At 35.6% G+C, this 27893-nt stretch overlaps 3 long non-coding RNA genes across 4 annotated transcripts; 1 reads left to right on the top strand and 2 right to left on the bottom strand.

Annotated features, from left to right (window-relative positions):
- Positions 1-1184: 1184 nt before the first annotated feature.
- Positions 1185-5819, bottom strand: LOC147840510 (uncharacterized). Of its 2 annotated transcripts, XR_015509071.1 has the most exons (6): positions 4679-4817; positions 4392-4516; positions 3886-4257; positions 3445-3566; positions 2210-2366; positions 1187-2015 (listed from the first exon to the last, which is right to left on the bottom strand). It is a non-coding gene; the product is annotated as an uncharacterized LOC147840510 (long non-coding RNA). The 2 variants fall into 2 exon arrangements; XR_015944980.1 differs by lacking the exons at positions 3445-3566; positions 3886-4257; positions 4392-4516; positions 4679-4817 and adding exons at positions 5249-5622; positions 5726-5819 and having other exon boundaries at positions 1185-2015.
- A 5894-nt stretch (positions 5820-11713) lies between these two features.
- Positions 11714-27177, bottom strand: LOC147840508 (uncharacterized). The gene is made up of 3 exons (XR_015509075.1): positions 26980-27177; positions 19874-20055; positions 11714-13344 (listed from the first exon to the last, which is right to left on the bottom strand). It is a non-coding gene; the product is annotated as an uncharacterized LOC147840508 (long non-coding RNA).
- LOC147840509 (uncharacterized) lies at positions 21202-25836 on the top strand. Its single transcript, XR_015509074.1, has 4 exons — positions 21202-21295; positions 21399-21772; positions 24655-24811; positions 25006-25836. It is a non-coding gene; the product is annotated as an uncharacterized LOC147840509 (long non-coding RNA).
- Positions 27178-27893: the final 716 nt, after the last annotated feature.

The following is a 27893-nucleotide window of genomic DNA, read 5'->3' as shown; positions in this document are numbered from 1 at the left end:
TTTTTTTACATTATTACTACATTAATACATATTTAAAGACTGTTATGTATTTGTGTTTTTTGTGCTCTGTTTTCTCTGTGTTTTTTCCCTCTCTCTCTCTCTCTCGCTCTGTTCTCCCGTATCTACTCTCCTGTATTCTCAGGTTCTGTTCATTGGTCCATTCAGCTGTCAGTCATTCCTCTCCGGTTACGTCACTCTTACGTCACATCCAATGAGCAAAGACCACCCGTGTTAAAAGCGCGCGCCAGACCACTCGCTTGTTCTTGTTTTCTTGTTTTCTTGCTCTCTTGCTTGCATTTTCTCTTTTGCTGTTTGTCGCTTGTTTGTATTTACCGCGTGCGTTTAGAAATAACCCCGTCTAACTGTGTTTTGTTGTTGCTTGTTTCTGTGTGCACGTTATCCGTCCGTTATTCGTACATTGTTCTTAGTTTATCGTTGTTTACGAGGCCTGGACGAAGCGGACAGGTAAGAAGGTCACGTGACATACATTTTGCAACACTCAGGACTACTCTGCTGTCTAGTACACTAGGTTAGGGGCGAGCGCCACTCCTTGTACTTTTTGGATAGATAGATAGAGTAGATAGTTAGGACTCGGAAGATCTTCGTGTGTTAATTATACTGTTTTTCATATAGTTAGTTAGCTAGATGCTTCTGGGAAGTTAGATTTAGTTTGGGTTTTGTTCTTTTCATTTCTTTAGCGCCGCCCGCGTCCCTTCTGCCAGCTCTCTTGTTTTCCCCGTCTTTATTTGTTTCAGTGTTGTACATATTGTAAATAGTATATTTTTGCTTTACTTACTTTTTCTTTATTTTTGATTAATTCGTTGTTGTTGTTCACTTTGGGATTGTAAATAAAAGCACACATTTTTGGCATTACTTTGGTTGTCTTTCCACTCATTCACTGTTTATACAAATATATTTTAATTAAATAAATGTCAAACCCCACACCCTAGACTAACATCAGGGGTTTGTAACATTTTTGGGGGCTCGTCCGGGATCATTTAACCCATTTTTAAACAATTAAAATTGTTTGTATTTATAGTTTGAGTGTGAAAGCAACCTGCTAATTTACAAAGGCCCACTGTAGGCCCAACCCGCGGAACGCGCTGCTCAGGTAAACGCACACACACACCCACATTTCTCTCTGTGTTGTTTCTGGTATAAGTAAATAAACAGGATGGCATTGTTTGATTTGCAGACATTTATTGATAATCCGACAATAGAACAATTCGACCGCTGTAGAAAAGATGATTTAATACAGATAGCGGACCATTTCAAAATTTCAGTGATAAAACAAGCTCTTAAGAAAAATATTAAGAGTGCCTTATACGAAAGGTTGGTTGAATTAAAGGTTCTCATAATGCCTGTTGTGGAAGAGGAAGAAACCGAGTTTCTTGGTGCTGGCGCGCAAAGCTCAAGTGCAGATGAGCCGGATGAAGGGCGAAATGAAAGCGGTGCTGCGGCTGCGCTCACTGAAGGCAAGCCAACACTGTCACCTTTCGATCCGTTTTCCCCCGTTTATTCTGGGTCTAAAGAGGATGGACGTTTAAAAGTCCGCCTGGCCCGTTTACAGTTTGAGGCACAGGAAAGGGCACAAGCGCGTCAGGCTGAGATGGAACTGAGACTCGAAATCCGCAGGCTTGAAGTTACGGCCGAAAAAGAGGTGAAGCTGCGTCAGCTGGAGTTGGAGGCTTTAAAAACTCCTCCTAAAGTGGCTGCGCAGTCCACCCGTGCTGAGACCTCTGTTGCTCCGGTGGGCGATCCAACCTCAACCACCTTCGATATAAGCAAATATGTATCTCTCGTACCAATATTTAGGGAATCCGAAGTCGATACATATTTTAGCGCTTTCGAGCGCATAGCGGCTTCTTTTCGCTGGCCTAAAGATTCATGGTCCCTTCTTCTCCAGTGCAAATTGGTTGGAAAGGCACAGGAGGTTTTTGCTACACTGTCCTTAGAGGACAGCCTTAATTATGATACTGCTAAATCAGCAATCCTCCGCGCTTATGAACTCGTACCTGAAGCATACAGACAGAAATTTAGAAATCACAAAAAGCTTTCTAGCCAGACTTTTGTTGAGTACGCGCGAGAAAAAGGCGTTCTTTTTGATAAATGGTGTAATGCAAGTAAGGCAACTGACTTTAATTCGTTAAGAGAATTAATTTTGCTCGAAGAATTTAAAGATAGATTGCCTGAACGTGTAGTGGTATACCTTAACGAACAAAAAGTTATGTCGTTGTCACAGGCAGCTGTGTTGGCAGATGAGTTTGTGCTTACGCACAAAAATGTGTTCTATCCAGTCCGATCGGATAAAAATCACACTGTTCAGTCTGTGAATTTTCCACGTATTCCGACTGCTACTTCCCGACCTAAAGAGGCAATAGAGTGTTACTACTGCCACAAGAAAGGGCACAAATTATCTGAATGTTCCACGCTGAAGCGAAAAAATCCGCAACAGCCATCTAAAAGTGTTGGTTTTGCAAAATCTATTACAACCAACAGCAATGATGAGAGCACTGATCCGAGCTACACACCGTTCTTGCTCAGGGGTCTAATTTCATTATCTGGCAACCCTGAAGATCAGTGTGAGATTGTACTGCTGCGTGATACAGGCGCTTCTCACTCGTTTATGGTAGAAAATGTATTATCTCTGCCTGAACACTCATCTTGTGGATCTAATATTTTAGTCCAAGGCATTGAGATGGGTTTTGTAAATGTGCCACTATATCGCGTTCATTTACAGTGCGATTTGTTCACTGGGTTTGTGTCAGTCGGCATTCGTCCTTCTCTTCCTGTTAAAGGAGTTTCATTTATTCTAGGTAATGATTTGGCCGGTGGTAAAGTAATGCCTATTTTAGAAGTTACTGATCACCCCAATCTTACCTGTTGTCCAGACGAGTTATCAGTAAATCACCCAGATACTTTCCCAGCGTGCGTAATGACGCGCGCCATGTCACGGAAAGATGATTCAGTTGATTTATCAAACTCTTTTATTGCGCCAGTATTTTCTGAGAATGTAGTTTCTCCTCCAGACAAAAAAGCTACACAGAAACAACAGGAAAAATCAGAATATTTTAATTTTGATGGTGATGCTCTGAGTTTGCCCGTTACTCGTCAGCAGATTATTGCTGCGCAGAAAGATGATGATTCTTTGGTAAAGTGCTTTGACTCCGTTGTTGATTCAGATCAGATTGATAAAAAGCAAACTGCGTATTTCGTCGAAAATGGCTTGTTGATGCGCAAGTGGTGCTCTAATATTGAGACTGATGCTGATTGGAATAATGTCTATCAAATTGTCGTTCCCTCCGCTTACCGCCAACATGTATTATGTCTAGCACACGATCATGTGATGTCAGGTCATTTAGGTATCACGAAAACATACAATCGGATACTTAAACATTTCTTTTGGCCTTGTTTAAAGAAGGACGTCGTGCAGTTTTGTCGCACCTGCCATACGTGCCAATGCATGGGGAAGCCAAACCAGGTAATTCCACCTGCTCCTCTCTTTCCCATCCCAGTCATAGGAGAGCCATTTGAACATGTAATTATTGATTGTGTGGGTCCATTACCTAAAACCAAAACAGGTAATCAGTTTCTACTAACAATAATGTGTACTGCTACTCGATTTCCCGAGGCAATACCGCTCCGCAGAATTACAGCTCCTCTTATAATCAAATCATTGATTAAATTTTTCTCCACATTCGGCTTACCAAAAATCATACAAACTGACCAAGGATCAAATTTTATGTCAAAAATGTTTGCTCAAGTTCTAAAATCATTGTCTATCACCCACCGAGTATCAAGTGCTTATCACCCACAAAGTCAAGGTGCTCTCGAGCGATTTCACCAGACGCTCAAGTCTATGTTAAAGAAATACTGTGCGGATACCTGCAAAGACTGGGATGAGGGCGTTCCATTGGTACTATTAGCGGTGAGAGAAACTATTCAAGAGTCTCTCGGGTTTAGCCCCGCTCAGCTTGTATTCGGTCACGATTTGCGAACTCCTCTTAAACTTCTGAAGGAGAACATTTTGGAAATTAAGGAAAGTCCAAAAATGAATGTTCTTAGTTATGTCAGCCGTTTCAGAGAACGTTTACATGATGCTTGTAAATTGGCAAAAGAATCACTTAAAGCTGCGCAAAATGTCATGAAGCGTCAGTATGACACCCGAGCAGTCGCGCGCTCTTTTCAGCCCGGCGATCAGGTGCTCGTACTGTTGCCAATGCCTGGTTCTGCTCTCTCTGCCCGCTTTTCTGGACCCTATGTGGTGCAGAAAAAGTTAAGCGAGACAGATTACGTAATTGAAACACCTGACAGAAAACGCAAATCGCGCGTATGTCATGTTAACATGTTAAAAACGTACCATGTTAAAGAGAAAACTCAGATCACCACACCTGTTCTTCCTGCTGTTGCAGTTGTGAGCGATGTTACGCATTCTGAAGCTGATGATGATGGCCTGGTGTTACGCAATGCTCCTCAGCAGTGCGCTCGTTTAACTAATTCAGAGATGCTGAAAAATCTGAATTCACATCTCACGTATTTATCAGATTCACAAAGGCGAGATATCATTCATTTAATTCAGAAATTCCCCAATCTTTTCAGTGACACTCCAACGCAAACATCCGTAATTAAACATGACATCAATATTCAAAATTCTTCCCCAATAAAGCAACATCCTTACCGTGTGAACGCACACAAGCGTGCTATTATGAGGAAGGAGGTTGAATATTTGATGGAAAATGGTCTTGCAGTTCCTAGTTGCAGTCCATGGAGTTCACCGTGCGTTCTGGTACCCAAACCAGACGAAACATTTAGATTCTGCACAGATTACCGTAAGGTTAATGCTGTCACTGTCCCAGATTGCTACCCTTTACCCCGTATGGAAGATTGTATTGACAACCTTGGTTCAGCTAGTTTTGTCACCAAACTTGATTTGTTAAAGGGCTACTGGCAAATTAAATTAACTCCGCAAGCTTCTGCTATCTCAGCCTTCGTTACACCAGATCACTTCATGCAATATTCAGTTATGGCCTTCGGATTGCGAAACGCACCTGCCACATTTCAAAGATTAATTAATACGGTTTTATTCGACGTTCCAAATTGTAACGCATATTTGGATGACTTAGTGGTTTATTCATCTGAATGGTCTGAACACATTTCTTTGCTGCACACTGTTTTTGAAAAACTGTCCAACGCCACATTAACATTAAATTTGGCAAAATGTGAATTTGCTAGGGCGACCGTCACATACCTTGGTAAGGAAGTTGGTCAAGGTCAAGTTCGGCCAGTCGCTGCGAAAGTCTCCGCCATAGCCGAATTTCCCGTACCTAAAACCAGGCGAGAGTTGCGCCGGTTTTTGGGTATGTCGGGGTACTATCGGAGTTTCTGCCGAAACTTTTCCAGTGTGGTTTCACCCCTAACGAATTTACTTAGTCCTTCTCAGCAATTTGTTTGGTCAGCTGAGTGTCAGCATGCTTTTGAGAGCATAAAAGCTTTGCTCTGCTGCGCTCCTGTACTCGCGGCCCCAGATTTCACCACTCCTTTTAAACTGGAAGTAGACGCGAGTGCTCTAGGTGCTGGCGCGGTACTTATTCAGGAGGACCGTGATAGTATCGAGCACCCAGTCTGTTATTTTTCCAGAAAATTCAACAAACACCAAATTAATTACTCCACTATCGAAAAAGAAGCCCTTGCATTACTATTGGCATTACAATACTTTGAAGTTTACCTTGGTTCCAGTTCGTTTCCAATCATTGTTTACACCGATCACAATCCGTTAGTTTTTCTCTCCCGTATGTACAATCAAAATCAGCGCCTCATGCGCTGGGCTTTGATTGTACAAAATTACAACCTGGAAATCCGTCACAAGAAAGGCACCGACAATATAGTGGCCGATGCTCTTTCCAGGTGTGTGTAGTTGGTCGTAATTAAACCGCATGGTTTGTTTTGCGAGTTTTTTTTTTTCTTTCTATTTCACAATTTTTTTTTTTTTTAACAAACAATATTATATGTTTGTTCTCATGGGTGGGAGTGTTATGTATTTGTGTTTTTTGTGCTCTGTTTTCTCTGTGTTTTTTCCCTCTCTCTCTCTCTCTCGCTCTGTTCTCCCGTATCTACTCTTCTGTATTCTCAGGTTCTGTTCATTGGTCCATTCAGCTGTCAGTCATTCCTCTCCGGTTACGTCACTCTTACGTCACATCCAATGAGCAAAGACCACCCGTGTTAAAAGCGCGCGCCAGACCACTCGCTTGTTCTTGTTTTCTTGTTTTCTTGCTCTCTTGCTTGCATTTTCTCTTTTGCTGTTTGTCGCTTGTTTGTATTTACCGCGTGCGTTTAGAAATAACCCCGTCTAACTGTGTTTTGTTGTTGCTTGTTTCTGTGTGCACGTTATCCGTCCGTTATTCGTACATTGTTCTTAGTTTATCGTTGTTTACGAGGCCTGGACGAAGCGGACAGGTAAGAAGGTCACGTGACATACATTTTGCAACACTCAGGACTACTCTGCTGTCTAGTACACTAGGTTAGGGGCGAGCGCCACTCCTTGTACTTTTTGGATAGATAGATAGAGTAGATAGTTAGGACTCGGAAGATCTTCGTGTGTTAATTATACTGTTTTTCATATAGTTAGTTAGCTAGATGCTTCTGGGAAGTTAGATTTAGTTTGGGTTTTGTTCTTTTCATTTCTTTAGCGCCGCCCGCGTCCCTTCTGCCAGCTCTCTTGTTTTCCCCGTCTTTATTTGTTTCAGTGTTGTACATATTGTAAATAGTATATTTTTGCTTTACTTACTTTTTCTTTATTTTTGATTAATTCGTTGTTGTTGTTCACTTTGGGATTGTAAATAAAAGCACACATTTTTGGCATTACTTTGGTTGTCTTTCCACTCATTCACTGTTTATACAAATATATTTTAATTAAATAAATGTCAAACCCCACACCCTAGACTAACATCAGGGGTTTGTAACAAAGACACATAAACATTTTAATGTATCTTTGTCTGACTATTAAATTCAAATATGTTTACAATATTTTTTTGTCGGCTTAGCCCCTTTATTAATCCGCGGTCGCCACAGCGGAATGAGTCGCTAACTTATCCAGCAAGTTTTTACGCAGCGGACCCCCTTCCAGCCGCAACCCATCTCTGGGAAAATGTTTACAATATTAATCCAGTAAATAACACATCTTAATCTTTATTGACAATAAATTGTCACACCTTTTAAAACAACGTTATCTAAAATGTAATATTCTAAAATGTTGAAAAACACAGATGTAAATTCAAGTTGTCTTTATAATTAATGAAAACTTTTATTATGAAAAACAATTTGAAATGAAAGTTTTTCCTTTGACTAACATGTTTTCAATTTATTTACATGCATGACCTGTAATTTATGGCACACATTGTAATACAGTTAATCCAAAGCCTAATGTTTTGAGCACTGGTCATCACTGATGTTGGTTTAAAAAATCAACATAAAATATTTACTAAAAAGGACTTATCACTCTTTAGACATTATTGTTATTTCTGTTTCAAAAGATAAATAAAATGTAATTTTATTACAATAAATTGTAGTAATTGCATTACTAGACAACTTAGTTACTGAATTTTAAATTCAAACTGTTTTTAATTCATTGCAAATACTTGATCATATAAAGAGAAATATGTATATTATTCAGAATAATGGAATAACACTGATATTTATTTTAAGAAAAATTGGCTCTCAGTTTATCTAAAAACAGTACAGCTCCAGCCCTTAGTTAAATCTACTTAATGTTTTATAGTAAAATTTTCTAGTTTAACTACTGAACACTATTTACATGTTCATACAATAGTGGCAAATCTAGTAAGTTTACAAATTTGTCAAAATTAGTCAAGTTTACAAATAGTTCTTGAAAGTAGACTGATTACTTTTTTACAGGGTAAATGATGCTTTTCTTCTACAAATACACTTAATCAAGATTTTTGTCACTACACGCAATTTGTTGGGAGTGTATATGTTTCTTTAAACAATGTTTTTTTTTTACTGCCAAACACATTTTCAAATGATCAAACTAAAATCTAACGGAATGTTTTTTCACTCTGAATATAAAAGCTTTATCTGTGCATTTCACTTGGAAAAGTGATGTTTAAAATACTATTCATTAAACTTACTGCATGACTGGAGTTTTATTTTTACAAACCAATAGCATTGACCTAATTCAAGCTTTTGATTTTCCACTCTGTAGCAGTTTTTCAACACAAAATGTAAACGTTTTATGCATGTGCTAAAAATCTGTAATTTTGCACCACTGTCAGAGTTTGTATGTAACAAAGCATACATGTTTTTAAAACTGTCAGTTTTCAAAAGTTACTTAACGTTGTCCCCTTTCTTCTGGAGTTTTTAGGAACAACGATGTTTCATTTGGAGGGAAAGAAAAAAAAAAAGTGATGTTTTGAAATACATTGGTTACACCAATATGGTGTAATGGTTAGAATTTCTGGGTTTCATCCAGACGGCCAGGGCTCAACGCCTGATTTTTTAATGCTTTTTAACCTCTAAAGTGTCCCAAGTAACATTAATAACAACACTTAGCCACAATTATTTGTATCGTAGTTGAATGCTATACTCAATACTGCCAGCAAAACACAATAATAACAAAGAGTAAACACTTTTTTTATTTTAAGTATACTTTGCAGTAAACTTTAATCCATTAGTAAGTTTATTTTATCTACCTTCTGATGCAGAATGTTTTGAAACATTTAATTATGTTTTTATGACCACGGGCATCTCACCAAAATATTTGACCTAATTGAAGTAATCAGTGCTGCAGTTTTTAAACACAAAATGTCTTTGCAAACTTTTTTGCGTATGTGTTAAAAGTCTAATTTTACACAACTCTTATAGCGTCCGTTACAATGCATACAGTAAATGTCACAATAACCATTTCTACTGCCAATTATCTTTTGGTGTCTAATTCTTCACAATATTTTTTTCACGAGAACTATGAATCTACAAAGGCAAGGCAAGACAAGGCAAGTTTATTTCTATAGCACATTTCATACACAGTGGTAATTCAAAGTGCTTTACATAAACAGGAATAAAAGAGACAAGTATAAGAAAAATAAAAACAAATAATGAAAAATATAAAAAATGATAAAAACAGATCAAATGTGTTAAAACAAGTTATAAAAGAATGAAAAAGAAGAGAAAAACATAATAGTGCGATCTGTCAATAGTGCGATCTGTCTACAAAACTAAAAGAATAGTTGCCACTAAATCTACATTAATATCTTGTTCAACAGTGTCTAATGTACTGTGTATTAAAAATGTATTCTTTTGAACTGTCATGAAAGTTTGAGTTTAGAATGTTTTGGTTTTAAACCAGAGACAACCAACAATATTATGTATACCTTTTGTTCAAATACTTTTTCAAATGAAAGATAAATTCTGAAATTGTATGTCAGTGCATCTTTAAAACTAAATTGGGCAAAAAAAATTTAGGTTGTCTTTCTAAACTGACTACAAAACCGTTATACATGAGAACTGGGTATTATTGGGTTGACTTAAACGTTAACCAATTTTAATAAATGTTCTACATTTTATACATTTGCTTTAAACAAGTGACCAGTCCTTGACACACTATGCAACATTCTAATTTTCTAAATATTTAAATATACATTTGGCATAAATACAGGGCTTTAATCAGTTTCGACAATGTTTCTATGATTTGTTTCACACCATCATGTTTTGCACCTAGCTCAATTTTTAACTTTTTTACAGGAAAGGCATAGACACTTGAGTTGATAAACTTTTATTTCAAGTAAATATACACTGAAATAGAGAAGTACATAATGAACAAACATGGATTGCATTACAATAATAAAGACAAATTAACTAAGAAAAAAAAAATACATATATACAGTCATACATTGAAGAAAAAACAGGGTACACCAGAACAATAAAGACATTACTGATTATTACCAAACAACAAAGAAATGCTGCTAAAAGCATTCTGTCATGTTCTAGTATGTGGCTGGTCATAACTTCCACAATCTCAGCAATATTTGTTATTTTGTTTTGTGAAACCAGTGACACAAATATCTATTATATATGTAGACATATACAGAACCTGCGTTACCCCAGCTCATCACTCAATTCAGTCAGCACCTTCAGAATTTTTGTAATGGTGGCACAGACAGCACCATTGCTATGAAAACACAGGTGTGTCAAATGATTTATCGTATCGGCCCATGAGTTTAAGGTCCCTCTCACAACTTCCATTTCTCTCTTAAGATTTTTCACACGTTTGCCATCTCCTGTACAATCGTGTTTAGAATCACACGCATAATTAATGATCTTCTCCAGAAGAAAAGCCATATGGTCCCTATAATGCTGTTTAAACATTTCGTCCACAATAGACCTTATTTGACAATCAAAAACAGGGTTGCACTCGTACTCAGGCCTTTCATGCGCATTACCGTCAGTATTTTGAGAACAATAGCAATCAACCATCTTTGCATGGTGGCTGTCAGAAAAATTTCTGAAAATATTTTTAAGAAAACCTTTTTTTTTTTAATCACAATACAAAGTTTGTCCCATAATCTGTGTAGATCATATAAAGTAGTACCTTAAAGATGCGGCCTGTGTCCTTAAACAGCGATAGTTCAGCCCTAATAGTTCGGTGCAAACAAGACCAAAGTAGGGACTGTAGTCCTCAAAGATAGTACCTTTTTATGTCTTTACTCTTCTTTTTACTCCTGATCAACTGGTTCTTGTAGAAAGCTTTAGAATCAGTGACTGTAGCCAGAAGCATTACTCCTTGGTAGCTAGAAGTAATAATGGTGCGCTTTATCTACACATTCAAACAGGCCCGCCTTCACTCACTGGACGGTACTATGAACATCTGCTATGGTGTCATAAAACTCATGATAGTTGACATCTTGTCTTTTATTTAAGACATAGGCGTGATGATGTAGGGATACCTATTTTAAAAATAAAAATAAAAATACAGAGTCATACCGTAAATATATTCACAATGAAAGATTTTAGAGAACTAATATTATAGATTTTTTACATTTCATGGAAGTTTTAGGTTGACAAAATATAATGCACAGCTGAAGTCATCTCAAAACTCATTGCCAAAATGGACAATACAATTAATTTGAATGTTTTTAAGCAAATATGTACAGTCTTTTCAACATTATTCTGCAGTTTGAATTGTTCAATACAATTGTTTATTTGGATTCCTATTAGGGCTCAAAGTAGTCACATATTTAACTGAAATTTACATCTTTCATGATAGTGTTCTTTTTCAAAGAATGATTGAGAAGAAATAGGATTACATCTACACTTGCATATTCATTTTGGAATTTAAGTGAAACATACTTGTAAGAAAATACAATTAAATTTATGAAATAACCCATATTCCATAACTTATTACAATGCCTTTGAGGTCAAGAAAGAGATCAAGTTTAGGACCCATTACCTCATAATTGGTTATTAGATAAAAGTTATTTTAAAAAGTCAAGTTTGGTTAAAAACCTAGGCTTTCTTAAATTTGTTCTGTTAAAACATAAAGAAATTTTAAAAATCAAGTTATGCATTATACGTTCTGGAGATATATAAACATACACTTTACCATCAGATAATCTACGAATAACAATATTCAACAATTTTATACAAAGGGTACCAAAACCGTTTGCTTATGTTTGTTGCAGAGTAGCAATTTTTTTTTTTTTTTATGTTATGTGATACTAAATCTATTTTCTGGCCTAAAATTTTAGTGATATACTTATGATAAAGTTGAAATAAAAAGCTGATACATTTAGTTAAACATCATGTGCTTGACATTTTGGTAAATAGTTAAAACTTCTGATTGTACTAATAAATATTTAGCATTTTGAAAGGTAAATATGTGTCAGGGTATGTAAAGCTGACACCTCTAACTTGTTTGGTTGAGATTTGTGGAATGTTTCCACAAATTGAAATATTAAAGTGTTTTTCTTATTCACTATTCTGCAACTTTGATGCAACATTGTAAAAGTGTTAGAAATATACAAAAGTACATGTCATGCTGTTTTGTAAAAACAGACAGTCATATCAGTAAAGAACTGCACTTCCTGGGACAAACATTTTGTTTTGCTGTAAATCTATAATGTTTTAGTTTGTCTGACAGGATGTAAGCATACAACTTACATATAACTGACTTTTTGTACGGCAATCTTTCGATGAACATGTTTACATTATATTGTGACATTTTTAGAGTGGTCTTTGAAATAGATACAATATCACAGATGTAAAGTACTCGAACAATGTTTGAACAATGTTAGCTGATTGCTGTACTTAAGTACTACTTTTATGATTTGTACCCTACTTGAGTACAATTAAAATTAATGTTTACTTTTACTTCATTACTTTTTTAAAAACAGTATTTTTTTTTACAACTTTCAATTTTATTTATACTCAAAAAAGTTCCTCACTCCTAACAAAACGACAAAGCTGCTTAAATGAATGTTATTTACTTTGTAATTGACATTCATTTCAATATTCCATCAAACTGGTCAGACATGCTCTTCGATTGTTTAGAAGTCATGTCCTGTCACATTGAGCTCGACAATACACCAACCCCAGTAAGTCTGCTATCAGTACACTTCTGTTAAGCAGTTCATAAGAAAATATACATTTAGTCCTCTGCCTGTGTACACATACACATAAATTTATTTAGATGCCGCACAGAAATAAACTTAAACCTCACTTAAGTATATTTAAACTTATACAAACAGAAAGCGTTTAGTTATGTGTCCTATGCTTGGTCATTGTTTTACGCGTACAATTTTATTACAGTACGTGTTCTAAGTACATTTGGTTAGTAGTTATTTTGACACCCTTTGATTAATTGGGCATGTTATTTTTCTACATAATGTTATAGACACATGTATTAAGACAGAGAATAAATTTGTTTGAGTCGACTTAACTGAAATGAACTGCGAACATGTCAAATCTTTATAAAAGACAGTAATTTTATAATAACATAAATTTAACTGCTTACTTCAGTGAGAAAAATATTAAAATGAAATCACAAAAACATAAAAAGTAAACATGCAGCTAGACAAAAGACCTGAATACTGTCAATATTTACATGTTTACTGTGTTTTTTTTAGTATAGAGTATACTGTAAAGTATAATTTCAAGTGTGACAGCAGTAAACATTAAGCACACAAGTAGCTAACTATAACATTTTTATTTATACATCCTGTCAACTTATAAGAATAGTAGTAGTTTACTTATACTTGTAGTAGATAAATAGTTTGTGATGGAATGATACAATGAAATGATGCATTTATGTCTCCACTTAAACCATCCATATGAGACCTGTCAGTGCTGCATGCTCAATGCTTCAACATTTGCACCACAGGTGTGACTTTCCAAACAATTTAGCGTTATAATTTTTAGTGATACAGTGTCCATAGTACTCTAGTGTCTGGAAACTTGCAAGAGTACAACTAGTGTAGCCTTGGTTAACTAGTAGTACACAAAGCAGTTACCACAAGGGATAGTGTGTTATTGAAAACATGTCATGCAATTTGTAGAAACCAATTTAGAAAACAACTGAAGTAACCGCAGAGCATTTTTAGATGCAGTTGTAGTGCAGTTTTAGATTACCTGTGGATTTTGAAAATGTTTATAATTTAATAAAAATTATAAACATTATTAAAAAATTATAAAAATAATTGTAATAAAAATAACAAAAGCTTCAAACATTATTCAACCATGTAATGAACTTACACAGTCATATGGTCAAAGTATACTTGTTGCTAATCAAATATAGCCCATAAAAGTACATTAAATACCCAAGAGAATATGCTGTAGTACAAATTATTTACAATTCAAATATAACAAATTTAGTATTTCAAAATATGGCATTTCAAGATAGCAAATAATTAATTGCATTGAATTATACAGGCTCTTTGTCTAGCTGCATGTATACTTTTTATGTTTTTGTGATTTCATTTTAATATTTTTCTCACTGAAGTAAGCAGTTAAATTTATGTTATTATAAAATTACTGTCTTTTATAAAGATTTGACATGTTCGCAGTTCATTTCAGTTAAGTCGACTCAAACAAATTTATTCTTAATACATGTGTCTATAACATTATGTAGAAAAATAACATGCCCAATTAATCAAAGGGTGTCAAAATAACTACTAACCAAATGTACTTAGAACACGTACTGTAATAAAATTGTACGCGTAAAACAATGACCAAGCATAGGACACATAACTAAACGCTTTCTGTTTGTATAAGTTTAAATATACTTAAGTGAGGTTTAAGTTTATTTCTGTGCGGCATCTAAATAAATTTATGTGTATGTGTACACAGGCAGAGGACTAAATGTATATTTTCTTATGAACTGCTTAACAGAAGTGTACTGATAGCAGACTTACTGGGGTTGGTGTATTGTCGAGCTCAATGTGACAGGACATGACTTCTAAACAATCGAAGAGCATGTCTGACCAGTTTGATGGAATATTGAAATGAATGTCAATTACAAAGTAAATAACATTCATTTAAGCAGCTTTATCGTTTTGTTAGGAGTGAGGAACTTTTTTGAGTATAAATAAAATTGAAAGTTGTAAAAAAAAATACTGTTTTTAAAAAAGTAATGAAGTAAAAGTAAACATTAATTTTAATTGTACTCAAGTAGGGTACAAATCATAAAAGTAGTACTTAAGTACAGCAATCAGCTAACATTGTTCAAACATTGTTCGAGTACTTTACATCTGTGATATTGTATCTATTTCAAAGACCACTCTAAAAATGTCACAATATAATGTAAACATGTTCATCGAAAGATTGCCGTACAAAAAGTCAGTTATATGTAAGTTGTATGCTTACATCCTGTCAGACAAACTAAAACATTATAGATTTACAGCAAAACAAAATGTTTGTCCCAGGAAGTGCAGTTCTTTACTGATATGACTGTCTGTTTTTACAAAACAGCATGACATGTACTTTTGTATATTTCTAACACTTTTACAATGTTGCATCAAAGTTGCAGAATAGTGAATAAGAAAAACACTTTAATATTTCAATTTGTGGAAACATTCCACAAATCTCAACCAAACAAGTTAGAGGTGTCAGCTTTACATACCCTGACACATATTTACCTTTCAAAATGCTAAATATTTATTAGTACAATCAGAAGTTTTAACTATTTACCAAAATGTCAAGCACATGATGTTTAACTAAATGTATCAGCTTTTTATTTCAACTTTATCATAAGTATATCACTAAAATTTTAGGCCAGAAAATAGATTTAGTATCACATAACATAAAAAAAAAAAAAAATTGCTACTCTGCAACAAACATAAGCAAACGGTTTTGGTACCCTTTGTATAAAATTGTTGAATATTGTTATTCGTAGATTATCTGATGGTAAAGTGTATGTTTATATATCTCCAGAACGTATAATGCATAACTTGATTTTTAAAATTTCTTTATGTTTTAACAGAACAAATTTAAGAAAGCCTAGGTTTTTAACCAAACTTGACTTTTTAAAATAACTTTTATCTAATAACCAATTATGAGGTAATGGGTCCTAAACTTGATCTCTTTCTTGACCTCAAAGGCATTGTAATAAGTTATGGAATATGGGTTATTTCATAAATTTAATTGTATTTTCTTACAAGTATGTTTCACTTAAATTCCAAAATGAATATGCAAGTGTAGATGTAATCCTATTTCTTCTCAATCATTCTTTGAAAAAGAACACTATCATGAAAGATGTAAATTTCAGTTAAATATGTGACTACTTTGAGCCCTAATAGGAATCCAAATAAACAATTGTATTGAACAATTCAAACTGCAGAATAATGTTGAAAAGACTGTACATATTTGCTTAAAAACATTCAAATTAATTGTATTGTCCATTTTGGCAATGAGTTTTGAGATGACTTCAGCTGTGCATTATATTTTGTCAACCTAAAACTTCCATGAAATGTAAAAAATCTATAATATTAGTTCTCTAAAATCTTTCATTGTGAATATATTTACGGTATGACTCTGTATTTTTATTTTTATTTTTAAAATAGGTATCCCTACATCATCACGCCTATGTCTTAAATAAAAGACAAGATGTCAACTATCATGAGTTTTATGACACCATAGCAGATGTTCATAGTACCGTCCAGTGAGTGAAGGCGGGCCTGTTTGAATGTGTAGATAAAGCGCACCATTATTACTTCTAGCTACCAAGGAGTAATGCTTCTGGCTACAGTCACTGATTCTAAAGCTTTCTACAAGAACCAGTTGATCAGGAGTAAAAAGAAGAGTAAAGACATAAAAAGGTACTATCTTTGAGGACTACAGTCCCTACTTTGGTCTTGTTTGCACCGAACTATTAGGGCTGAACTATCGCTGTTTAAGGACACAGGCCGCATCTTTAAGGTACTACTTTATATGATCTACACAGATTATGGGACAAACTTTGTATTGTGATTAAAAAAAAAAAGGTTTTCTTAAAAATATTTTCAGAAATTTTTCTGACAGCCACCATGCAAAGATGGTTGATTGCTATTGTTCTCAAAATACTGACGGTAATGCGCATGAAAGGCCTGAGTACGAGTGCAACCCTGTTTTTGATTGTCAAATAAGGTCTATTGTGGACGAAATGTTTAAACAGCATTATAGGGACCATATGGCTTTTCTTCTGGAGAAGATCATTAATTATGCGTGTGATTCTAAACACGATTGTACAGGAGATGGCAAACGTGTGAAAAATCTTAAGAGAGAAATGGAAGTTGTGAGAGGGACCTTAAACTCATGGGCCGATACGATAAATCATTTGACACACCTGTGTTTTCATAGCAATGGTGCTGTCTGTGCCACCATTACAAAAATTCTGAAGGTGCTGACTGAATTGAGTGATGAGCTGGGGTAACGCAGGTTCTGTATATGTCTACATATATAATAGATATTTGTGTCACTGGTTTCACAAAACAAAATAACAAATATTGCTGAGATTGTGGAAGTTATGACCAGCCACATACTAGAACATGACAGAATGCTTTTAGCAGCATTTCTTTGTTGTTTGGTAATAATCAGTAATGTCTTTATTGTTCTGGTGTACCCTGTTTTTTCTTCAATGTATGACTGTATATATGTATTTTTTTTTTCTTAGTTAATTTGTCTTTATTATTGTAATGCAATCCATGTTTGTTCATTATGTACTTCTCTATTTCAGTGTATATTTACTTGAAATAAAAGTTTATCAACTCAAGTGTCTATGCCTTTCCTGTAAAAAAGTTAAAAATTGAGCTAGGTGCAAAACATGATGGTGTGAAACAAATCATAGAAACATTGTCGAAACTGATTAAAGCCCTGTATTTATGCCAAATGTATATTTAAATATTTAGAAAATTAGAATGTTGCATAGTGTGTCAAGGACTGGTCACTTGTTTAAAGCAAATGTATAAAATGTAGAACATTTATTAAAATTGGTTAACGTTTAAGTCAACCCAATAATACCCAGTTCTCATGTATAACGGTTTTGTAGTCAGTTTAGAAAGACAACCTAAATTTTTTTTGCCCAATTTAGTTTTAAAGATGCACTGACATACAATTTCAGAATTTATCTTTCATTTGAAAAAGTATTTGAACAAAAGGTATACATAATATTGTTGGTTGTCTCTGGTTTAAAACCAAAACATTCTAAACTCAAACTTTCATGACAGTTCAAAAGAATACATTTTTAATACACAGTACATTAGACACTGTTGAACAAGATATTAATGTAGATTTAGTGGCAACTATTCTTTTAGTTTTGTAGACAGATCGCACTATTGACAGATCGCACTATTATGTTTTTCTCTTCTTTTTCATTCTTTTATAACTTGTTTTAACACATTTGATCTGTTTTTATCATTTTTTATATTTTTCATTATTTGTTTTTATTTTTCTTATACTTGTCTCTTTTATTCCTGTTTATGTAAAGCACTTTGAATTACCACTGTGTATGAAATGTGCTATAGAAATAAACTTGCCTTGTCTTGCCTTGCCTTTGTAGATTCATAGTTCTCGTGAAAAAAATATTGTGAAGAATTAGACACCAAAAGATAATTGGCAGTAGAAATGGTTATTGTGACATTTACTGTATGCATTGTAACGGACGCTATAAGAGTTGTGTAAAATTAGACTTTTAACACATACGCAAAAAAGTTTGCAAAGACATTTTGTGTTTAAAAACTGCAGCACTGATTACTTCAATTAGGTCAAATATTTTGGTGAGATGCCCGTGGTCATAAAAACATAATTAAATGTTTCAAAACATTCTGCATCAGAAGGTAGATAAAATAAACTTACTAATGGATTAAAGTTTACTGCAAAGTATACTTAAAATAAAAAAAGTGTTTACTCTTTGTTATTATTGTGTTTTGCTGGCAGTATTGAGTATAGCATTCAACTACGATACAAATAATTGTGGCTAAGTGTTGTTATTAATGTTACTTGGGACACTTTAGAGGTTAAAAAGCATTAAAAAATCAGGCGTTGAGCCCTGGCCGTCTGGATGAAACCCAGAAATTCTAACCATTACACCATATTGGTGTAACCAATGTATTTCAAAACATCACTTTTTTTTTTTCTTTCCCTCCAAATGAAACATCGTTGTTCCTAAAAACTCCAGAAGAAAGGGGACAACGTTAAGTAACTTTTGAAAACTGACAGTTTTAAAAACATGTATGCTTTGTTACATACAAACTCTGACAGTGGTGCAAAATTACAGATTTTTAGCACATGCATAAAACGTTTACATTTTGTGTTGAAAAACTGCTACAGAGTGGAAAATCAAAAGCTTGAATTAGGTCAATGCTATTGGTTTGTAAAAATAAAACTCCAGTCATGCAGTAAGTTTAATGAATAGTATTTTAAACATCACTTTTCCAAGTGAAATGCACAGATAAAGCTTTTATATTCAGAGTGAAAAAACATTCCGTTAGATTTTAGTTTGATCATTTGAAAATGTGTTTGGCAGTAAAAAAAAAACATTGTTTAAAGAAACATATACACTCCCAACAAATTGCGTGTAGTGACAAAAATCTTGATTAAGTGTATTTGTAGAAGAAAAGCATCATTTACCCTGTAAAAAAGTAATCAGTCTACTTTCAAGAACTATTTGTAAACTTGACTAATTTTGACAAATTTGTAAACTTACTAGATTTGCCACTATTGTATGAACATGTAAATAGTGTTCAGTAGTTAAACTAGAAAATTTTACTATAAAACATTAAGTAGATTTAACTAAGGGCTGGAGCTGTACTGTTTTTAGATAAACTGAGAGCCAATTTTTCTTAAAATAAATATCAGTGTTATTCCATTATTCTGAATAATATACATATTTCTCTTTATATGATCAAGTATTTGCAATGAATTAAAAACAGTTTGAATTTAAAATTCAGTAACTAAGTTGTCTAGTAATGCAATTACTACAATTTATTGTAATAAAATTACATTTTATTTATCTTTTGAAACAGAAATAACAATAATGTCTAAAGAGTGATAAGTCCTTTTTAGTAAATATTTTATGTTGATTTTTTAAACCAACATCAGTGATGACCAGTGCTCAAAACATTAGGCTTTGGATTAACTGTATTACAATGTGTGCCATAAATTACAGGTCATGCATGTAAATAAATTGAAAACATGTTAGTCAAAGGAAAAACTTTCATTTCAAATTGTTTTTCATAATAAAAGTTTTCATTAATTATAAAGACAACTTGAATTTACATCTGTGTTTTTCAACATTTTAGAATATTACATTTTAGATAACGTTGTTTTAAAAGGTGTGACAATTTATTGTCAATAAAGATTAAGATGTGTTATTTACTGGATTAATATTGTAAACATTTTCCCAAAGATGGGTTGCGGCTGGAAGGGGGTCCGCTGCGTAAAAACTTGCTGGATAAGTTAGCGACTCATTCCGCTGTGGCGACCGCGGATTAATAAAGGGGCTAAGCCGACAAAAAAATATTGTAAACATATTTGAATTTAATAGTCAGACAAAGATACATTAAAATGTTTATGTGTCTTTGTTACAAACCCCTGATGTTAGTCTAGGGTGTGGGGTTTGACATTTATTTAATTAAAATATATTTGTATAAACAGTGAATGAGTGGAAAGACAACCAAAGTAATGCCAAAAATGTGTGCTTTTATTTACAATCCCAAAGTGAACAACAACAACGAATTAATCAAAAATAAAGAAAAAGTAAGTAAAGCAAAAATATACTATTTACAATATGTACAACACTGAAACAAATAAAGACGGGGAAAACAAGAGAGCTGGCAGAAGGGACGCGGGCGGCGCTAAAGAAATGAAAAGAACAAAACCCAAACTAAATCTAACTTCCCAGAAGCATCTAGCTAACTAACTATATGAAAAACAGTATAATTAACACACGAAGATCTTCCGAGTCCTAACTATCTACTCTATCTATCTATCCAAAAAGTACAAGGAGTGGCGCTCGCCCCTAACCTAGTGTACTAGACAGCAGAGTAGTCCTGAGTGTTGCAAAATGTATGTCACGTGACCTTCTTACCTGTCCGCTTCGTCCAGGCCTCGTAAACAACGATAAACTAAGAACAATGTACGAATAACGGACGGATAACGTGCACACAGAAACAAGCAACAACAAAACACAGTTAGACGGGGTTATTTCTAAACGCACGCGGTAAATACAAACAAGCGACAAACAGCAAAAGAGAAAATGCAAGCAAGAGAGCAAGAAAACAAGAAAACAAGAACAAGCGAGTGGTCTGGCGCGCACTTTTAACACGGGTGGTCTTTGCTCATTGGATGTGACGTAAGAGTGACGTAACCGGAGAGGAATGACTGACAGCTGAATGGACCAATGAACAGAACCTGAGAATACAGAAGAGTAGATACGGGAGAACAGAGCGAGAGAGAGAGAGAGAGGGAAAAAACACAGAGAAAACAGAGCACAAAAAACACAAATACATAACACTCCCACCCATGAGAACAAACATATAATATTGTTTGTTAAAAAAAAAAAAAAATTGTGAAATAGAAAGAAAAAAAAAAACTCGCAAAACAAACCATGCGGTTTAATTACGACCAACTACACACACCTGGAAAGAGCATCGGCCACTATATTGTCGGTGCCTTTCTTGTGACGGATTTCCAGGTTGTAATTTTGTACAATCAAAGCCCAGCGCATGAGGCGCTGATTTTGATTGTACATACGGGAGAGAAAAACTAACGGATTGTGATCGGTGTAAACAATGATTGGAAACGAACTGGAACCAAGGTAAACTTCAAAGTATTGTAATGCCAATAGTAATGCAAGGGCTTCTTTTTCGATAGTGGAGTAATTAATTTGGTGTTTGTTGAATTTTCTGGAAAAATAACAGACTGGGTGCTCGATACTATCACGGTCCTCCTGAATAAGTACCGCGCCAGCACCTAGAGCACTCGCGTCTACTTCCAGTTTAAAAGGAGTGGTGAAATCTGGGGCCGCGAGTACAGGAGCGCAGCAGAGCAAAGCTTTTATGCTCTCAAAAGCATGCTGACACTCAGCTGACCAAACAAATTGCTGAGAAGGACTAAGTAAATTCGTTAGGGGTGAAACCACACTGGAAAAGTTTCGGCAGAAACTCCGATAGTACCCCGACATACCCAAAAACCGGCGCAACTCTCGCCTGGTTTTAGGTACGGGAAATTCGGCTATGGCGGAGACTTTCGCAGCGACTGGCCGAACTTGACCTTGACCAACTTCCTTACCAAGGTATGTGACGGTCGCCCTAGCAAATTCACATTTTGCCAAATTTAATGTTAATGTGGCGTTGGACAGTTTTTCAAAAACAGTGTGCAGCAAAGAAATGTGTTCAGACCATTCAGATGAATAAACCACTAAGTCATCCAAATATGCGTTACAATTTGGAACGTCGAATAAAACCGTATTAATTAATCTTTGAAATGTGGCAGGTGCGTTTCGCAATCCGAAGGCCATAACTGAATATTGCATGAAGTGATCTGGTGTAACGAAGGCTGAGATAGCAGAAGCTTGCGGAGTTAATTTAATTTGCCAGTAGCCCTTTAACAAATCAAGTTTGGTGACAAAACTAGCTGAACCAAGGTTGTCAATACAATCTTCCATACGGGGTAAAGGGTAGCAATCTGGGACAGTGACAGCATTAACCTTACGGTAATCTGTGCAGAATCTAAATGTTTCGTCTGGTTTGGGTACCAGAACGCACGGTGAACTCCATGGACTGCAACTAGGAACTGCAAGACCATTTTCCATCAAATATTCAACCTCCTTCCTCATAATAGCACGCTTGTGTGCGTTCACACGGTAAGGATGTTGCTTTATTGGGGAAGAATTTTGAATATTGATGTCATGTTTAATTACGGATGTTTGCGTTGGAGTGTCACTGAAAAGATTGGGGAATTTCTGAATTAAATGAATGATATCTCGCCTTTGTGAATCTGATAAATACGTGAGATGTGAATTCCGATTTTTCAGCATCTCTGAATTAGTTAAACGAGCGCACTGCTGAGGAGCATTGCGTAACACCAGGCCATCATCATCAGCTTCAGAATGCGTAACATCGCTCACAACTGCAACAGCAGGAAGAACAGGTGTGGTGATCTGAGTTTTCTCTTTAACATGGTACGTTTTTAACATGTTAACATGACATACGCGCGATTTGCGTTTTCTGTCAGGTGTTTCAATTACGTAATCTGTCTCGCTTAACTTTTTCTGCACCACATAGGGTCCAGAAAAGCGGGCAGAGAGAGCAGAACCAGGCATTGGCAACAGTACGAGCACCTGATCGCCGGGCTGAAAAGAGCGCGCGACTGCTCGGGTGTCATACTGACGCTTCATGACATTTTGCGCAGCTTTAAGTGATTCTTTTGCCAATTTACAAGCATCATGTAAACGTTCTCTGAAACGGCTGACATAACTAAGAACATTCATTTTTGGACTTTCCTTAATTTCCAAAATGTTCTCCTTCAGAAGTTTAAGAGGAGTTCGCAAATCGTGACCGAATACAAGCTGAGCGGGGCTAAACCCGAGAGACTCTTGAATAGTTTCTCTCACCGCTAATAGTACCAATGGAACGCCCTCATCCCAGTCTTTGCAGGTATCCGCACAGTATTTCTTTAACATAGACTTGAGCGTCTGGTGAAATCGCTCGAGAGCACCTTGACTTTGTGGGTGATAAGCACTTGATACTCGGTGGGTGATAGACAATGATTTTAGAACTTGAGCAAACATTTTTGACATAAAATTTGATCCTTGGTCAGTTTGTATGATTTTTGGTAAGCCGAATGTGGAGAAAAATTTAATCAATGATTTGATTATAAGAGGAGCTGTAATTCTGCGGAGCGGTATTGCCTCGGGAAATCGAGTAGCAGTACACATTATTGTTAGTAGAAACTGATTACCTGTTTTGGTTTTAGGTAATGGACCCACACAATCAATAATTACATGTTCAAATGGCTCTCCTATGACTGGGATGGGAAAGAGAGGAGCAGGTGGAATTACCTGGTTTGGCTTCCCCATGCATTGGCACGTATGGCAGGTGCGACAAAACTGCACGACGTCCTTCTTTAAACAAGGCCAAAAGAAATGTTTAAGTATCCGATTGTATGTTTTCGTGATACCTAAATGACCTGACATCACATGATCGTGTGCTAGACATAATACATGTTGGCGGTAAGCGGAGGGAACGACAATTTGATAGACATTATTCCAATCAGCATCAGTCTCAATATTAGAGCACCACTTGCGCATCAACAAGCCATTTTCGACGAAATACGCAGTTTGCTTTTTATCAATCTGATCTGAATCAACAACGGAGTCAAAGCACTTTACCAAAGAATCATCATCTTTCTGCGCAGCAATAATCTGCTGACGAGTAACGGGCAAACTCAGAGCATCACCATCAAAATTAAAATATTCTGATTTTTCCTGTTGTTTCTGTGTAGCTTTTTTGTCTGGAGGAGAAACTACATTCTCAGAAAATACTGGCGCAATAAAAGAGTTTGATAAATCAACTGAATCATCTTTCCGTGACATGGCGCGCGTCATTACGCACGCTGGGAAAGTATCTGGGTGATTTACTGATAACTCGTCTGGACAACAGGTAAGATTGGGGTGATCAGTAACTTCTAAAATAGGCATTACTTTACCACCGGCCAAATCATTACCTAGAATAAATGAAACTCCTTTAACAGGAAGAGAAGGACGAATGCCGACTGACACAAACCCAGTGAACAAATCGCACTGTAAATGAACGCGATATAGTGGCACATTTACAAAACCCATCTCAATGCCTTGGACTAAAATATTAGATCCACAAGATGAGTGTTCAGGCAGAGATAATACATTTTCTACCATAAACGAGTGAGAAGCGCCTGTATCACGCAGCAGTACAATCTCACACTGATCTTCAGGGTTGCCAGATAATGAAATTAGACCCCTGAGCAAGAACGGTGTGTAGCTCGGATCAGTGCTCTCATCATTGCTGTTGGTTGTAATAGATTTTGCAAAACCAACACTTTTAGATGGCTGTTGCGGATTTTTTCGCTTCAGCGTGGAACATTCAGATAATTTGTGCCCTTTCTTGTGGCAGTAGTAACACTCTATTGCCTCTTTAGGTCGGGAAGTAGCAGTCGGAATACGTGGAAAATTCACAGACTGAACAGTGTGATTTTTATCCGATCGGACTGGATAGAACACATTTTTGTGCGTAAGCACAAACTCATCTGCCAACACAGCTGCCTGTGACAACGACATAACTTTTTGTTCGTTAAGGTATACCACTACACGTTCAGGCAATCTATCTTTAAATTCTTCGAGCAAAATTAATTCTCTTAACGAATTAAAGTCAGTTGCCTTACTTGCATTACACCATTTATCAAAAAGAACGCCTTTTTCTCGCGCGTACTCAACAAAAGTCTGGCTAGAAAGCTTTTTGTGATTTCTAAATTTCTGTCTGTATGCTTCAGGTACGAGTTCATAAGCGCGGAGGATTGCTGATTTAGCAGTATCATAATTAAGGCTGTCCTCTAAGGACAGTGTAGCAAAAACCTCCTGTGCCTTTCCAACCAATTTGCACTGGAGAAGAAGGGACCATGAATCTTTAGGCCAGCGAAAAGAAGCCGCTATGCGCTCGAAAGCGCTAAAATATGTATCGACTTCGGATTCCCTAAATATTGGTACGAGAGATACATATTTGCTTATATCGAAGGTGGTTGAGGTTGGATCGCCCACCGGAGCAACAGAGGTCTCAGCACGGGTGGACTGCGCAGCCACTTTAGGAGGAGTTTTTAAAGCCTCCAACTCCAGCTGACGCAGCTTCACCTCTTTTTCGGCCGTAACTTCAAGCCTGCGGATTTCGAGTCTCAGTTCCATCTCAGCCTGACGCGCTTGTGCCCTTTCCTGTGCCTCAAACTGTAAACGGGCCAGGCGGACTTTTAAACGTCCATCCTCTTTAGACCCAGAATAAACGGGGGAAAACGGATCGAAAGGTGACAGTGTTGGCTTGCCTTCAGTGAGCGCAGCCGCAGCACCGCTTTCATTTCGCCCTTCATCCGGCTCATCTGCACTTGAGCTTTGCGCGCCAGCACCAAGAAACTCGGTTTCTTCCTCTTCCACAACAGGCATTATGAGAACCTTTAATTCAACCAACCTTTCGTATAAGGCACTCTTAATATTTTTCTTAAGAGCTTGTTTTATCACTGAAATTTTGAAATGGTCCGCTATCTGTATTAAATCATCTTTTCTACAGCGGTCGAATTGTTCTATTGTCGGATTATCAATAAATGTCTGCAAATCAAACAATGCCATCCTGTTTATTTACTTATACCAGAAACAACACAGAGAGAAATGTGGGTGTGTGTGTGCGTTTACCTGAGCAGCGCGTTCCGCGGGTTGGGCCTACAGTGGGCCTTTGTAAATTAGCAGGTTGCTTTCACACTCAAACTATAAATACAAACAATTTTAATTGTTTAAAAATGGGTTAAATGATCCCGGACGAGCCCCCAAAAATGTTACAAACCCCTGATGTTAGTCTAGGGTGTGGGGTTTGACATTTATTTAATTAAAATATATTTGTATAAACAGTGAATGAGTGGAAAGACAACCAAAGTAATGCCAAAAATGTGTGCTTTTATTTACAATCCCAAAGTGAACAACAACAACGAATTAATCAAAAATAAAGAAAAAGTAAGTAAAGCAAAAATATACTATTTACAATATGTACAACACTGAAACAAATAAAGACGGGGAAAACAAGAGAGCTGGCAGAAGGGACGCGGGCGGCGCTAAAGAAATGAAAAGAACAAAACCCAAACTAAATCTAACTTCCCAGAAGCATCTAGCTAACTAACTATATGAAAAACAGTATAATTAACACACGAAGATCTTCCGAGTCCTAACTATCTACTCTATCTATCTATCCAAAAAGTACAAGGAGTGGCGCTCGCCCCTAACCTAGTGTACTAGACAGCAGAGTAGTCCTGAGTGTTGCAAAATGTATGTCACGTGACCTTCTTACCTGTCCGCTTCGTCCAGGCCTCGTAAACAACGATAAACTAAGAACAATGTACGAATAACGGACGGATAACATGCACACAGAAACAAGCAACAACAAAACACAGTTAGACGGGGTTATTTCTAAACGCACGCGGTAAATACAAACAAGCGACAAACAGCAAAAGAGAAAATGCAAGCAAGAGAGCAAGAAAACAAGAAAACAAGAACAAGCGAGTGGTCTGGCGCGCGCTTTTAACACGGGTGGTCTTTGCTCATTGGATGTGACGTAAGAGTGATGTAACCGGAGAGGAATGACTGACAGCTGAATGGACCAATGAACAGAACCTGAGAATACAGGAGAGTAGATACGGGAGAACAGAGCGAGAGAGAGAGAGAGAGGGAAAAAACACAGAGAAAACAGAGCACAAAAAACACAAATACATAACAGTCTTTAAATATGTATTAATGTAGTAATAATGTAAAAAAACAACATAACCTATTAATGAACATATTTAGTAAATAATGTGTCATGTATTCAAACATACAAAGCCAGACCCTAGTTCGCTCGAGTGCGCGCACACGTACACACACACACACACACACACACACACACACACACACACAGACACACACACACACACACATACATATGCATACAGTTGACTGGATGTGGATATATAGATATCAACACACTTTCTAATCACCTAACAACATATAGTATTTAGTGGGAGACACCCACCACATACAATCAGATATACATATTCTACATCTGATATAAATCTATCTTTCACAAGCAGTTGACGGGATGTTATTCAAAGTTTTCCTTATCATCACTCACACGCTCAGGCCCAGACTGACACACAGAGGAAACATCGGTATGAACATAAAGAAATGTTTATGTTAATAGTTTATTAATTATAATATAATATAATATAATATAATATAATATAATATAATATAATATAATATAATAATGTAATTATATAATATAATATAATATAATATAATAGAATAGAATAATAATGATATATAATATAATTAAATTTAATATAAATATACATATTATAATAATATGATATAATAATATTATATAACATGATATAATTATAATATAAGTTAAAATAATGATTTAATATAACTTAATATGATATAATATAATACAATACATAATTTTATTTAATAAAATATAAATTTTATATAACTTAATATAATATAATATATTGTAATATAATAATATAATTTAGTCAAATAACTAAAAATATAAAATAATGGTTCTAATAACATTAATTTAATTACCGATATTATTATAATAATAATTTTATTTCAGTCTGATAAAAATCTAATTACCGGAATCAATAAT

The sequence above is a fragment of the Danio rerio genome, chromosome 15 (assembly GCF_052040795.2).
Source record: "Danio rerio strain M-AB ecotype USA chromosome 15, GRCz13ab, whole genome shotgun sequence".
Taxonomy (NCBI): domain Eukaryota; kingdom Metazoa; phylum Chordata; class Actinopteri; order Cypriniformes; family Danionidae; genus Danio; species Danio rerio.
This window is presented reverse-complemented; position numbering and strand designations above follow the sequence as displayed.